This window comes from Puma concolor, chromosome F2 (genome assembly GCF_028749965.1).
Source record: "Puma concolor isolate L17-30 chromosome F2, mPumCon1.1.hap2, whole genome shotgun sequence".
Lineage (NCBI taxonomy): Eukaryota > Metazoa > Chordata > Mammalia > Carnivora > Felidae > Puma > Puma concolor.
The window spans coordinates 81,046,865-81,060,686 of record NC_141684.1 but is presented as its reverse complement, the minus strand read 5'-3'; the positions used below and the strand labels follow the sequence as shown (position 1 = coordinate 81,060,686).

Below are 13,822 nucleotides of genomic sequence, written 5' to 3'. Positions count from 1 at the left end.
TCTGTGCCAAGTTTCTATCTCAGATGTAAACTCAAGGTTTTTTTTTAGGCTTTTTCTGGACCTACGTCCTTTTCCTGTACACACACAGCTGCTTTCTAACTCTTACTACATGTATACTTGCATGTACATGTCCTGGCTTTTAAAGTCTGACTCCCAAAGGAGAACAAGAGAAAATGAAGGTTATGGTCGAGAGCATTTAATTCCCCCAGAAGTCACATCTGCTGGGGGGAGGGGCAACAACAGTGGATGCCCTTCTCTTTTTCTCTTTTTCACCTCTGAGATCAGAAGCAGCAATCGGTGATCAGAATATACATAGCCAGTACTTGGAGGACAGGGTTGGTTTTTGCTCAGCCTGGCTCCTGAAAGCCACGGGCAGTCTGCTCCAGGAGCATGTGCATAGCTGCCTGCCATTAACTACAACTTTCTGTCCAAGTTCCCCCTTCAGATTGAGTCCAGAATTCCCAAAGTACATCAGACAGGTTCTGCCAATGTAATTGTTGTCCAGGTGAAGAAATAGGTTCCCAGGGCTTCTTATTCTGCCAGCTTCCCAGAATCCTTTGCTTTCCCTTGCTTTGTTGAAAAACATGTATGGCTAATCAATATGGCATTTACTTGTCTTCTGTTGTACCTTCATAAAAATCACATTATAACACACATAATTTTCAAATACTTAAATTTTCTTCATGTAACATTTTATTTCAAAGACTTAAGTATGCTCCCTTTGTGAAATTCTCTCTGTTAGCACACGAAATAGCAGATGTCTCTTATACATTCATTTCACACTTCGAGGAACTAGCAAACTGTTTTCCAAATTGCTGCATTAATTCCAGAGGATAAGAAATGCATCTCTGTGGCTATAATGAAGGACATTGACTATGACTTTTGATTTTTGCAATAATTGTATGCAGGTTTATTTTGTCATGACAGTGATAGAAACAGAAGACAGAAGAACATCCAACAATTCATAGACTATTGCCCATGAAGAAGTCTACAAAGGATGTTCTCTGAATACGGTCAGAAAATGTATATATAATCATTGCTTAAACAATTCAATGTAAATGAGTTAGACAAATATGAGATTCATGAAGGTATCTGTTAAATGTACAATTGCATGCATAATTTTTCCATTTCTGTGGTTGTATTTCTTAGTGCTGCAGCATAACAAACTATCCAAAATTTTTGTAACTTGAAAAAATAAGTACTTATTATTGCTTATGTCATTATGGGTCAGCTGAAAATCTGTCGTCTTGATTCTTTCATGTTTCCATGGTTGACTATGAGTCCCATAAGCACTTTTGCTGACTTCTCAAATGTCCAGGGCCTCAGATGGGACAATTAGTCTTCAGTGTGTTTGAGTTCTCATCATTCAAGGGGCTCTTCTGGGCTTGTTCTTCCTACTGGAAAAGTTTTGAGGGAAAGTGGACATATACACAGCTTCTTGAGTCCTGGTTGCAGTACTAGCATATGGTTTCTTCTGTTGCACACTACTGATCAAGCCCAGAATGGATTTAAGTGATATGGAACTAGACACTCTTACTGGGAGATGCTGTGAGCCAATTGCAAAGGGTCTGAGTTCATGGGAGAGTTAAGAAATTATCCCACATTTTACACCTCTGTCATGGTTTTGAAAGATGTAATTTTTCCCTGTCTCTATTATCCCATGCGGACTCTGACAAATCAGCTCGTTGCCTTGGCACGTTAATCTTACAGAATGTATTCTGAAATGCACGCCAACAAAACATCACTGGGTCACTTATTATTTTTGTGTATAAAGATTATGAAAATAATTAAAAATATTTTGGCATTCTTAAGAAAAACTCCAAAGTAGCATTAATAATATTCCTACCCCCTATAGTGTAGAATGCTTGCTACAGAGCCTGCAACTTGAACATAAATCCTGATCTTCGTGTTTATGGAATACTGTAGTATGCATGTTTTAAACTACTGCTGGCACGTATAATTTGAGGTTGTCATTCTGTTACAACGTACTTTATTCTGTAACAAAAGACTCTTGTTTGGAGGACACAAAATGCCTTTTGTTAACTACGACAGGGTGTTAGAGTAAATTTGGGCAAGAAGAAAGCTTCCCGCAGTGGTGTGGACATTGATTGTAGTTTGTGTGTTTCTTTTTGCAGCATCAAAGCTGATAGTATTTTTCTAATAGTGACAAACCTTCCCTTTTAAAAGCTCTGACTTGTGAAATTATTATTGTTCATAAAATGGAAAAAAAGTTGTTTTGCACACGTCAAAATTTACTCTCCAGTTAAATAACGATGCTTTGTCTTACAAGTTTATGAAGAAAGTCTATGTTGAAACCCAAGTACTATTTGGATAATGTCTTGCCTCATTAAATAATGATCGTTTAAAATGTGTATATAGATGAGTGGTGTTCTGAAATACTGTAGATTTCATTTATTTAATTTTCTTTCTTTAACTTTTCAATACTCATGCCTAAATTTGTTTTCTTCAATGGCATTAGTGTTATGGTGTTTTCAGTGAATAACAATTTATGCCATGAGCAGCCAGCACTGGTCAAACAGGCGGTAGGACTATATCTCTGTTACATGACATGCCCATAATTGAAGTCCAGGATGTGTACTTTTTTTTTTCAACGTTTATTTATTTTTGGGACAGAGAGAGACAGAGCATGAACGGGGGAGGGGCAGAGAGAGAGGGAGACACAGAATCGGAAACAGGCTCCAGGCTCGAGCCATCAGCCCAGAGCCTGACGCGGGGCTCGAACTCACGGACCGCGAGATCGTGACCTGGCTGAGGTCGGACGCTTAACCGACTGCGCCACCCAGGCGCCCCCCAGGATGTGTATTTTAAGGTCACACGTGTTCTCTTAAATTTCTTATTAAAAATTTTTCTATTCCATTCCTAAATCAACAAATGGATTTGGATTTCTGTTTCTAAAGAAACCTGGGTAGAGTAAGTTTTGCCTATTTCTTCCAGTTAAGTACAGCTTACACTCCTAGATATCATATGTAAATCATTCATATTAAGACCTGGAAAGGCACAGAGAGAAAGGCAGATCACTCAGGGAACTGAGTATCCAGGTATTGAGGTCCCTGGAATTTCTTTTTTTTTTTTTTTTTTTTTTTGCCTTGTATTTCTCAGTGGGCAGAAACTCTGTCTCCCTCCTTTCCTGGATTTTCTTAAGTAACAAATTTTTCAACCTACCTTTTTTAGGTGTTTAATAGCTTTAGCAAATTCTCCTTTTGGTTATTTGATTATTGTTTTGGCTTTTAGTTTTTATCTGGTGTCACGTTAAAGTCTGTGTGGGGCACCCAAGTAGACATCAGTGGGTGGTTGTGGACCTGAAGCTGGTAAGTATCTGAACAAAAGACATAAACTGAGACATGCAGCCATCGGGTTTCCTCTCCCTCTTCTGCTTGTCATAGTTGGTACTGCTCACACCTGGGGGTGCAAGAATGGCCACTTAAGACTAATATCAGCTCTTCCCTACACCCACAGAGACCAGGCATACAGCCACCAGGTTATGACAGCACAATGTTCTGTAAGCAGTGTTCCTTGTCTCACACTTCAACAGGGTCTTATGGAGCAAGGCCATGTTTTATTTGTTTGTTTGTTTTTAATTGGAGAACACTGATGCATATTTACCATTCCTGAAATAAACCCCATGGAATACATCAGGAGAAGAAAAGAAATGGTGAAAATGCGATCAAGTTAAATAATTAGTTCATGGAAAATAACTAAAGAAACAACAGAGGCTTAAATTTTGTATATCTTGAGATAGTGTTGAGAGTTGTACTGTGATTGATTCTATTCTCACTTAATACATAATTCTGAATCACCAAACTTCTGAATTAAAGAAATAACCTTAGTCACATGCAGCATCTTCTAAAGCTACAATCATGTGTCAACCGGGCTATGTTATGCAGACATCAGGGTCTTTCTTCAAATCCATAGAAGTCACTCACAGAATCCAGATTTTTGTGTTTGGGGACTGGTTTCCCTGTTTTTGTGTCGCCTATCAGCCAGTGTTGCTCTGAGCTCCTAGTAGGCATATGGTCGTCCCTAACAAGGCCGCTTACTTCTTCATAGCCAGGAGAAGAATCTTCCCCAGTTTGAATCTATGACCCTTCGTAAGACCTCCCCTCCCTCAGCCAAGTCTGGCTACTCAAGAAAATCTCCCTCAAGTTGGTTAATTCAAAATTAACTGATTCGGGAGCTTATGACAGAAGTAGGGGAATCTGTACTTCTCACATCTCTCAAACAATTAAGTGCTGAAGCCAAAGGACTTTGAACTCCAAGAGTCTGGGAGGAAAAGAGACTGAGTCTAAGAGGGAGACACTGGGACATCCTTGACAGGCTATAGGTGGGTGATTGTGAACTGGGGGATATAAAAAAAAAGCCGCATGGGCACGGAAGGTAGGGACCCCCTTCTGCAGAGAGACAGAGGGAAGAGAAACAGCGGCTGGGGAAGCATAGGGCTGTATCTGAACAAGAGACAAACCTCTGACCGAGACGGAGAGGGATCCCATCTCTAACTGCAGGGCTTTCTTGGACTGGGGCCGGCTCCCTGTTCAGGCACCCGGGGAGGAGGAGAGCCAGGGGCCTGGGTGCAGTGGTAGGTCAGGGGCACAGTCTGCAGCAGGAGAAAGCGGCCCCCTCCCTGGAGCACGTTGGGACAGGACATAGCCTGCCTGCGTCCGCCACCCCCAGGCCTCAGCGGCGAGGTCAGCAGTGCAGTCCACAGTAGGAGAAGGCGGTCTTCCCTGAAGTGTGGCAGCACAGACAAAGCCAGCCGGGACCACAAACCGGGCCACACAGAGAGGCACTTCCCCAGTACCAGAGTGTCGGGAGCGGGACTTGGAATCCTAGACAAGTTCAGGCTCAGGGAAGTCGGTGGAGCAAGAAGGATCGCCCTGTCTGTGCCCTCAGCACAGTGAGGACCACTTGAATGGAGTCCACCAGGTCCATGGAGAAGAGACTGAGGGATCACCATTTTTCCCCCTATAGTCACCAAGGTGGAGCCTCAGGGATCAGTCCCAGAGCCCATAGTGGAGGGCTACTTCAAGGAACAAATCAAAGCACACCTCATGGAGGGTCCAAAAAACCACTACAAGAAGGGAGATAAAGTAACCAAAGTCACAACAACAGAGAGCAAGTAACACTCTCCAAAATACACCTCCTGAAGGCCCAGGCCCTGGACAGTGTATAGCCCTCCTTTATAGCAGTGCTTGCAGGTGCAGAGCACATAACAAGCTTTTAAAACACATAAGGGACAGAAAACTAGCCAAAATGATGAAACAGAAGAATTCCCCTCAAAAAGAAATTCCAGGAAGAAGTGACAGCTAAAGAATTGATCAAAACAGGTATAAGCAATGTACCTGAACAAGAATTTAGAATTATAGTCATAAGATTAATCGCTGGGCTTGAAAAAGGCATAGAATACAGCAGAGGATCTATTACTGCAGAGATGAAGGAACTAAAAGATGGTCACGATGAATTAAAAAAATGTTATAAATGAGGTGCAAAATAAAATGGAGGCGTCCACAGTGCGGATTGAAGAGGCAGAGGGGAGAATAGGTGAATTAGAAGATAAAATTGTGGAAAAAGAGGAAGCTGAGAAAAAGGGTGATAAAAAATTCCAGGACCACGAGGGAAGAATTAGAGAACTAAGTGATGCAGTCAAGCATAACAACATCCGTATCATAGAAATTCCAGAAGAAGAAGAGAGGGAAAGGAGTGGAAGGTGTATTTGAACAAATCACAGCTGAGAAATTCCCTAATCTGGGGAAGGAAACAGACATTGAAATCCAAGAGGCACAGAGAACTGCCTTTAGACATAACTTGAATCGATTTTCTGCATGACATTTCATAGTGAAACAGGCAAAATACAAGGATAAAGAGAGACTTCTGAAAGCAGCTAGGCATAAACGAACCTTAACGTACAAAGGTAGATGCATAGGCCTGCATAAAATAGCAGACCTATCTACTGAAACTTGGCAGGACAGAAAGGAATGGCAGGAAATCTTCAATGTGATGAAAAGAAAAAATATACAGCTAAGAATCCTTTATCCAGCAAGCCTGTCATTCAGAATAGAAGGAGAGATATAGGTTTTCCGAAACAAACAAAAACTGAAGGACTTCATCACCATGAAACCAGCCCTATGAGAGATCCTAAGGGGGATTCTGTGAGTGACATGTTGCAAGGACCACAAAGTACCAGAGACATCACTACAAACATGAAACCTACAGACATCACAATGACTCTAAACCCATATCTTTTTATAGTAACACTGAATGTAAATGGACTAAATGAGCCAACCAAAAGACACAGGGTATCAGAATGGATGAAAAAACAAAACCCATCTATTTGCTCTCTACAAGAGACTCATTTTAGACCTGAGGACACCTTCAGATTGAAAGTGAGGGGATAGAGAACTATCTATCATGCTACTGAAAGTCCAAAGAAAGCTGGAGTAGCCATACTTAAATCAGACAAATTAAACTTTAAATTAGAGGCTGTAACAAGAGATGAAGAAGGGAATTATATAATAAATACAAGATCTATCCATCAGGAAGAGCTAACAATTATAAATGTTTATGCACCACATATGGAAACCCCCAAATATATAAAATAATTAATCACAAACATAAGCAACCTTATTAATAAGAATGGTAATTGCAAGGGACTTTAAGACTCCACTTACAACAATGGACAGATCATTTGGACACAGATCAGTAAAGAAACAATGGCCCTTAACAATACACTGGACCAGATGGACTTGACAGATATATTTAGAACTCTACATCCCAAAGCAACAGAATATACTTTCTTCTCCAGTGCACATGGAACATTCTCCAAGATAGATCACATACTGGGTCACAAAACAGCTCTCAATAAATATAAAAGAATTGAGATCATACCATGCCTACTTTCAGTTCACAGTGCTATGAAACTTGAAATCAACCAAAGGAAAAAGTCTAGAAAACCGCCAAAAGCACGGAGGTAAAAGAGCATCTTACTAAAGAACGAATGGGTCAACCAGGCAATTAGAGGAAATATTTAAAATATATATGGAAACAAATGAAAATTAAAATACAACAATCCAAACATTTTGGGATGCAGCGAAGGCAGTCCTGAGAGGAAAATACATTGCAATCCAGGCCTATCTCAAACAAGAAAATCCCAAATACAAAATCTAACAGCACACCTAAAGGAAGTAGAAGCAGAACAGCAAAGACACCCCAAACCCAACAGAAGAAGAGAAATAATAAAGATCAGAGCAGAAATGAATGACATAGAATAAAAAAAAAAAAAAACCAAAAACACAAAAAAACAAACAAACAGTAGAACAAATCAATGAAGCCAAGTGTTGGTTTTTTGAAAAAAATAAACAAAATCGATAAACCTCTAGCTAGGCTTCTCAAAAAGAAAAAGATGACCCAAATAGATAAAATCACAAATGAAAATGGATTTATTACAACCAATCCCTCAGAAATACAAGCAATTATCAGGGAATACTATGAAAAATCATATGCCAACAAACTGGACACCCTGATAGAAATGGACAAATTCCTAAGCACCCACACACTTCCAAAACTCAAACGGGAAGAAATAGAAAATTTGAACAGACCCACAACCAGTGAAGAAACTGAATCAGTTATCAAAATCTCCCAACAAATAAGAGTCCTGAAACAGATGACTTCCCTGGGGAATTCGACCAGGCATTTAAAGCAGAGTTAAAACCTATCCTTCTCAATTTCTTCCAAAAAATAGAAATGGAAGGAAAACTTCCGGACTCATTCTACACAGCCAGTATTATCTTGATTCCCAAACGAGACAGACACCAGCAAAAAAAGAGAATTATAGGCCAATATTCCTGATGAATATGGATGCAAAAATTCTCAATAAGATACTAGCGAATTGAATTCAACAGCATATAAAAATAATTATTCACCATGGTCATGTGGGATTCATTCCTGGGGTGCAGTGCTGGTTCCATATTTACAAACCAATCAGTGTGATACATCACATTAATAAAAGAAAAGATAAGAACAGTGTGTTCCTGTCAATACTTGCAGAAAAAGCACCTGACAGAAAATAGCATCCTTTCTTGATGAAAACCCTCAAGAAAGTCTGGATAGAAGGAACATACTTAAACATCATAAAAGCCATTTATGAAAAGCCCACAGGTAATATCATCCTCAATGGGGAAAAACTGAGAGCTTTCCTCCTGAGATCAGGAACATGACAGGGATGTCCACTCTCACCACTGTTGTTTAACATAGTGTTGGAAGTCCTAGCATTTGCAATCAGACAACAAAATGAAATAAGAGGCATCAAAATTGGGAAAGATGAAGTCAAACTTTCACTTTTCACAGAAGACATGATACTCTACATGAAAAACCCTACAGACTCCACCAAAAGTCTGCTAGAACTGATACATGAATTCAGCAGTCACAGGGTACAAAATTAATGTACAGAACTCAGTTTCATTTTTATATACCAATAATGAAGCAACAGAAAGAGAAATAAAGAAACTGATCACGTTCACAATTGCACCAAAACCCATAAAATACCTAGGAATAAACCTGACCAAATATGTAAAAGATCTGTATGCTGAAAACTATAGAAAGCTTATGAAGGAAATTGAAGAAGATACAAAAAATGGAAAAACATTTCATGCTCATGGATTGGAAGAATATATATTGTTAAAATGTCAATACTACTCAAAGCAATCTACACATTCAATGCAATCCCAGTCAAAATTGCACCAGAATTCTCCTCAAAGCTAGAACAAACAATCCTGAAATTTGTATGGAACCACAAAAGACCCCAAATAGCCAAAGTAATATTGAAGAAGAAAACCAAAGCAGGAGACATCACAATCCCGGACTTTAGCCTCTACTACAAAGCTGTAATCATCAAGACAGTATGGTATTGGAACAAAAACAGACACATAAACCAATGGAATAGAATAGAGACCCCAGAATTGGACCCACAAATGTATGGCCAACTAATCTTGGACAAAGCAGGAAAGAGTATCCAATGAACAAAAGACAGTCTCTTTTTAACAAATGGTGCTGGGAGAACTGGACAGCAACATGCAGAAGGATGAAACTAGACCACTTTCTTACACCATTCACAAAAATAAACTGAAAATGGATGAAGGACCTGAATGTGAGATAGGAAACCATCAAAACCCTAGAGGAGAAAGCAGGGAAACACCTCTCTGACCTCAGTCGCAGCAATTTCTTACGTGACACATCCCCAAAGGCAAGGGAATTAAAAGCAAAAGTGAACTATTGGGACCTCATCAAGATAAAAAGCTTCTGCACTGCAAAGGAAACAATCAACAAAACTAAAAGGCAACCGATGGAATGGGAAAAGATATTTGCAAATGACATATCGGATAAAGGGCTAGTATCCAAAATCTATAAAGAACTTACCAAACTCAATACCCAAAAAACAAATAATCCAGTGAGGAATTGGGCAGAAGACATGAATAGATACTTTTCTAAAGAAGACATCCAGATGGCTAACAGACACATGAAAAGATGCTCAACGTCACTCCTCATCAGGGAAATACAAAATCAAAACCACACTGAGATATGACCTCACGCTGGTCAGAGTAGCTAAAATGAACAAATCAGGAGACTATAGATGCTGGAGAGGATATGGAGAAACAGGAACCCTCTTGCACTGTTGGTGGGAATGCAAACTGGTGCAGCTGCTCTGGAAAACAGTGTGGAGCTTCCTCAAAAAGTTAAAACTAGATCTACCCTATGACCCAACAATAGCACTGCTAGGAATTTACCCAAGAGATACAGGAGTGCTGATGCGTAGGGGCACTTGTCTCCAATGTTTATAGCAGCACTTTCAACAATAGCCAACTTACAGAAAAAGCCTAAATGTCCATCAACTGATGAATGGATAAAGAAGATGTGGTTTGGGGCGCCTGGGTGGCGCAGTCGGTTGGCGTCCGACTTCAGCCAGGTCACGATCTCACGGTCCGTGAGTTCGAGCCCCGCGTCAGGCTCTGGGCTGATGGCTCAGAGCCTGGAGCCTGTTTCCGATTCTGTGTCTCCCTCTCTCTCTCTGCCCCTCCCCCGTTCATGCTCTGTCTCTCTCTGTCCCAAAAATAAATAAACGTTGGAAAAAAAAAAAAAAAAGAAGATGTGGTTTAATACAATGGAATACTACTTGGCAACGAGGAAGAATGAAATCCAGCCATTTGCAACAATATGGATGGAACTGGGGGGCATTATGCTAAGTGAAATAAGTCAGGCAGAGAGAGACAGATACCATATGTTTTCACTCATGTGGTTCTGGAGAAAATTAACAGAAGACCCTGGGGGAGGCGAAGGGGAAAAAAAGTTACAGAGAAGGAGGGAGGCAAACCGTAAGAGACTCTTACATACTGAGAACAAACTGATGGTTAATGGCGGGGTGGGGGAGAGGGGGAAGTGGGTGATGGATGTGGAGGAGGGCACTTGTTGGGTTGTATGGAAACCAATTTGACAATAAATTATATTCAAAAAAATAAAACCAACTAAAAGCATAAAAAAAAAACCCTCCAACAAACAAACAAAGCAAAGCCACAAGCTCAGCCCACAGTCATGGGATCGCGGTCAAGGGATCCTACAGGTGCCCGTACACGAGGGCGTGGGATTCTAGAGGGCCATCAAGAATTCTTCCTACCATAGCCCAGAAGCTTATATGCTCTTTAGGGTTCTCATCATGGCTGAGATTCAGATTTCTCTGTGGAGCTTATTAAAAAGTCATATATTCATATTCATAGGCCTCTGGATAAATCTGATTCGGGTTCAGAATTTGGATGCATCTTTCGAATCAGAGATGTATCTTTGATGCGCTACGCAGTTTCTCTGCAGCCAGCTGTATGCCTTTGGAACTTCTTTTGATAAGGACTGCTCTATTCAATGTGACATTTCACCTGCCTACCCTTTTATTAAAGTAGTACAAACTGAGTACTACTCAAAAGTAGTACTACTGAGTACTCAAAGCTACAACTGAGTTCACGAGAGGACAAATAGCATAAACGGGAGCATTAAAAATGAAGTGGCCAAAGCTGACACATCATTCTGGCCTTTGGAATTAGCAAGCTGTTGCCCGGGCCTGGACGTGTAGAAGCTAACCCCCTTCTCCTTCATGATAAAACCGAGTTAATAGCTATGCCTCATTAAAAATAATCACTTCATGGCATCAAATCAATACGCCATTCCTCACAAGGAGTGCTTTTAAATATTATCAATAATTTAAACTCGGAGTCTAATTCTAAGGGCTGTGGAATCGGCAGCTTATATCCAAATGCCAACTACTGGCAGATACAATGTTGGGCAGATTACCAAATATGCTTTTGTACTTTTTTTATAAGCCAATTTCCCCAAAATGTGTTCTGCAGAATTCAGTCTTATAACATTAGCCATTTGGGAAATACTCATCATGCTATTTTCCCTCTTGATGATTCACACGGTTTTGAGTTACTCCCAGAAATTCACAAAGAAATCTGGTAAAAATCGAGTATGTTACACATGGAAATGGGATGCATGTCTTCCTTACGGATAAAATGAACACATTTCGGTGTGTAGATTTTATTGCTTCTATTTTGAATGCTCATAGGACTTTTTATTTCTGCTTTTGCATCTAGACTGCTCTCCAGAATGTTGAGATTGCCAGAGAAGTGACATCTGAAAAGGGAAAATAATTGCTCTACCTAAATTCAGGTAAGACCGTTACTGTTCAAGAATGTGAGTCATTTAATGAAAAAAATAATCATTTTTCTACATTTCTGTTGTAAGTTGTTCGCTTCAGTAGTAAGCTTTATGAAGCTTCTTTGCTCTAGAACCATATAACAAAACTCATTTTGTTTTTACTTTCCTGACTTCGGGAGGGGCAGCAGCACTCTGAACACGTGGCAGTGTTCAGTGTTAGACTGTGTTTGGATGTAGCTTTCCACCATATTTATTTAAGCAACTGTATTAAATTTATGTTGTTCCTTCAATGAGCACCATTTAGAGGAAGGAGCAATATAAATTAGTTTTTTCTGAAGCTTGCTTCATGAGGCGAGGGGTCCATGACTTCTCATCGAGGTGAGAACTGATGTCCCACAGCAGTGTGGGACAGTGCGGTCCTGGAGAAAGGGTAAATGGGTGACCATACAAGGGGGGCCTTGGCAAAATGCTGTAAAATGCTTCACAACACCAGAGTCCTGGGGATGATCACGTTCTTTGCTGTTTATTCAGAAGAGAGGAAGAGAAAGTGTAATGAAAATTTGTAAAGTAAATGAAACATGCTTTCAGTAAGGGAACTTGAGTCATAGGCCAGGCAGGTGGGAGTTGAGTAGGTCTCTGACTTCAGCGCTAGGACAAATGTTACTTTTGGAAGGGCTCATACTCTATTTGCTAGAAAAAGCAGAGCATGGTCACGAAAGGTTAGGATTAAAGTCACTAGAGCTACTTTCCTCACCAATTTTCACAGTGTCTTTGAGTCCTTATATCCTGTCATGCGAGCACTTGCGTTGTGGTTTCAGTGAGAATCATGAAACTCATCGTCGTCTATTATGTTTAAAGGAATGTTAACACTGAAAGGCGTGTTGTGTACATATTGTGGTATTAAGTTATATTTAAGCGTAATATTAAAATGGCAGGAATGCTTTTGCATATATGTCCGTGTGTCACGAGGACCATAGAGCTCTAGGACCAGAGATGCGTTTGCGCAGCTGGCCTATAAATGGATGTCGCAGCCTGGGTTCTCAAGGAGTGCGGCAAGGTTTGGAGCCACTTAAGATTATAAGCAATTAGATCTAGAGTTGTTCTGGGTACTGAATATTCTAAATATTTAAAAATAATATTTAATGGAAGCCGCGTAGTGCTCTATTAATCACCGCGGCACCCAGATAGGGATGGATCCCTAAAACTTCCTTTCTCACCGAATCCTGATCCCTAACCACCCGAGTGCAGGTAGTCTTTGTCCTCCTCCTAAAACACAAATCATTGTCGACATTTGCATAAGCTCAGAAAATTCTAATGCACATTTTCCGAGGAAGCACAAAGAACACATTCTAGTGCAACAGAAAATTATACTCAAGGCTTTCAAATGATTTTTCATTGCTAGACTGTGTGCATAGTTAGGTCTTTTCTTCAAATAAAATATCACAGGCAAGCCCAAAAGATGAAGGAGAGGGGTGATAAAAAAATGTTATTGAAACAGGAGTGGGTGTTCTAGAACTACTTGGCCTCTCTAGCACTGCCTTTCCTTGCCTCTGAATCCGCTCCTCTCTCCCCCAAACCCTACAAACCTGATGGTTATCACTGTTTCCTGGAAGCCTGTGATTCTTTGGCATTTCAGGCCTTCGTTTGGAAGCCCATGTGGAAGTGTTAACTTAAACAGAGGCAGAGAGCGAACCATAGAAGCAGGAACTCAGGGGCACCTGGGTGGCTCAGTCAGTTAAGCGTCCGACTTCGGCTCAGGTCATGATCTCCCAGTTCGTGGACTCCAGCCCCGCGTCGGGCTCTGTGCTGATAGCTCAGAGCCTGGACCCCGCTTTGGATTCTGTGTCTCCTTCTCTCTCTGTTCCTCCCCTGCTCATGCTGTGTCCCTCTCTCTCTCGCAAAAATAAATAAAGATTTAAAAAAATTAAACACATAAAAGAAGTGGGAACTGCCAAAACTATGCTGTGCTCGCCAGAAAGGGGCAAGTGATTGCTCTGCAAGAGACATTGTCTGTTACCTACTGAGGTTTCCGGTGTCAGGCCTGGCCCCTGTATGCTTTCACTTCACCCTTGTGGAAAGCTCGCTGGACAGGATTTCAGAATATCATACCCTG

General features: G+C 40.7%; 1 protein-coding gene across 3 annotated transcripts in view; it reads left to right on the top strand.

The window, feature by feature from the left end:
- Positions 1 to 13,822, top strand: part of SNTG1 (syntrophin gamma 1) — a 902,129-nt gene that overhangs the window by 307,144 nt on the left and 581,163 nt on the right. For all 3 annotated transcript variants that reach the window (XM_086695809.1, XM_025922739.2, XM_086695810.1), the window contains exon 3: positions 11,646 to 11,721. The gene's annotated coding sequence lies outside the window, so the exon portion shown is untranslated. The remainder of the gene's footprint in view (positions 1 to 11,645; positions 11,722 to 13,822) is intronic.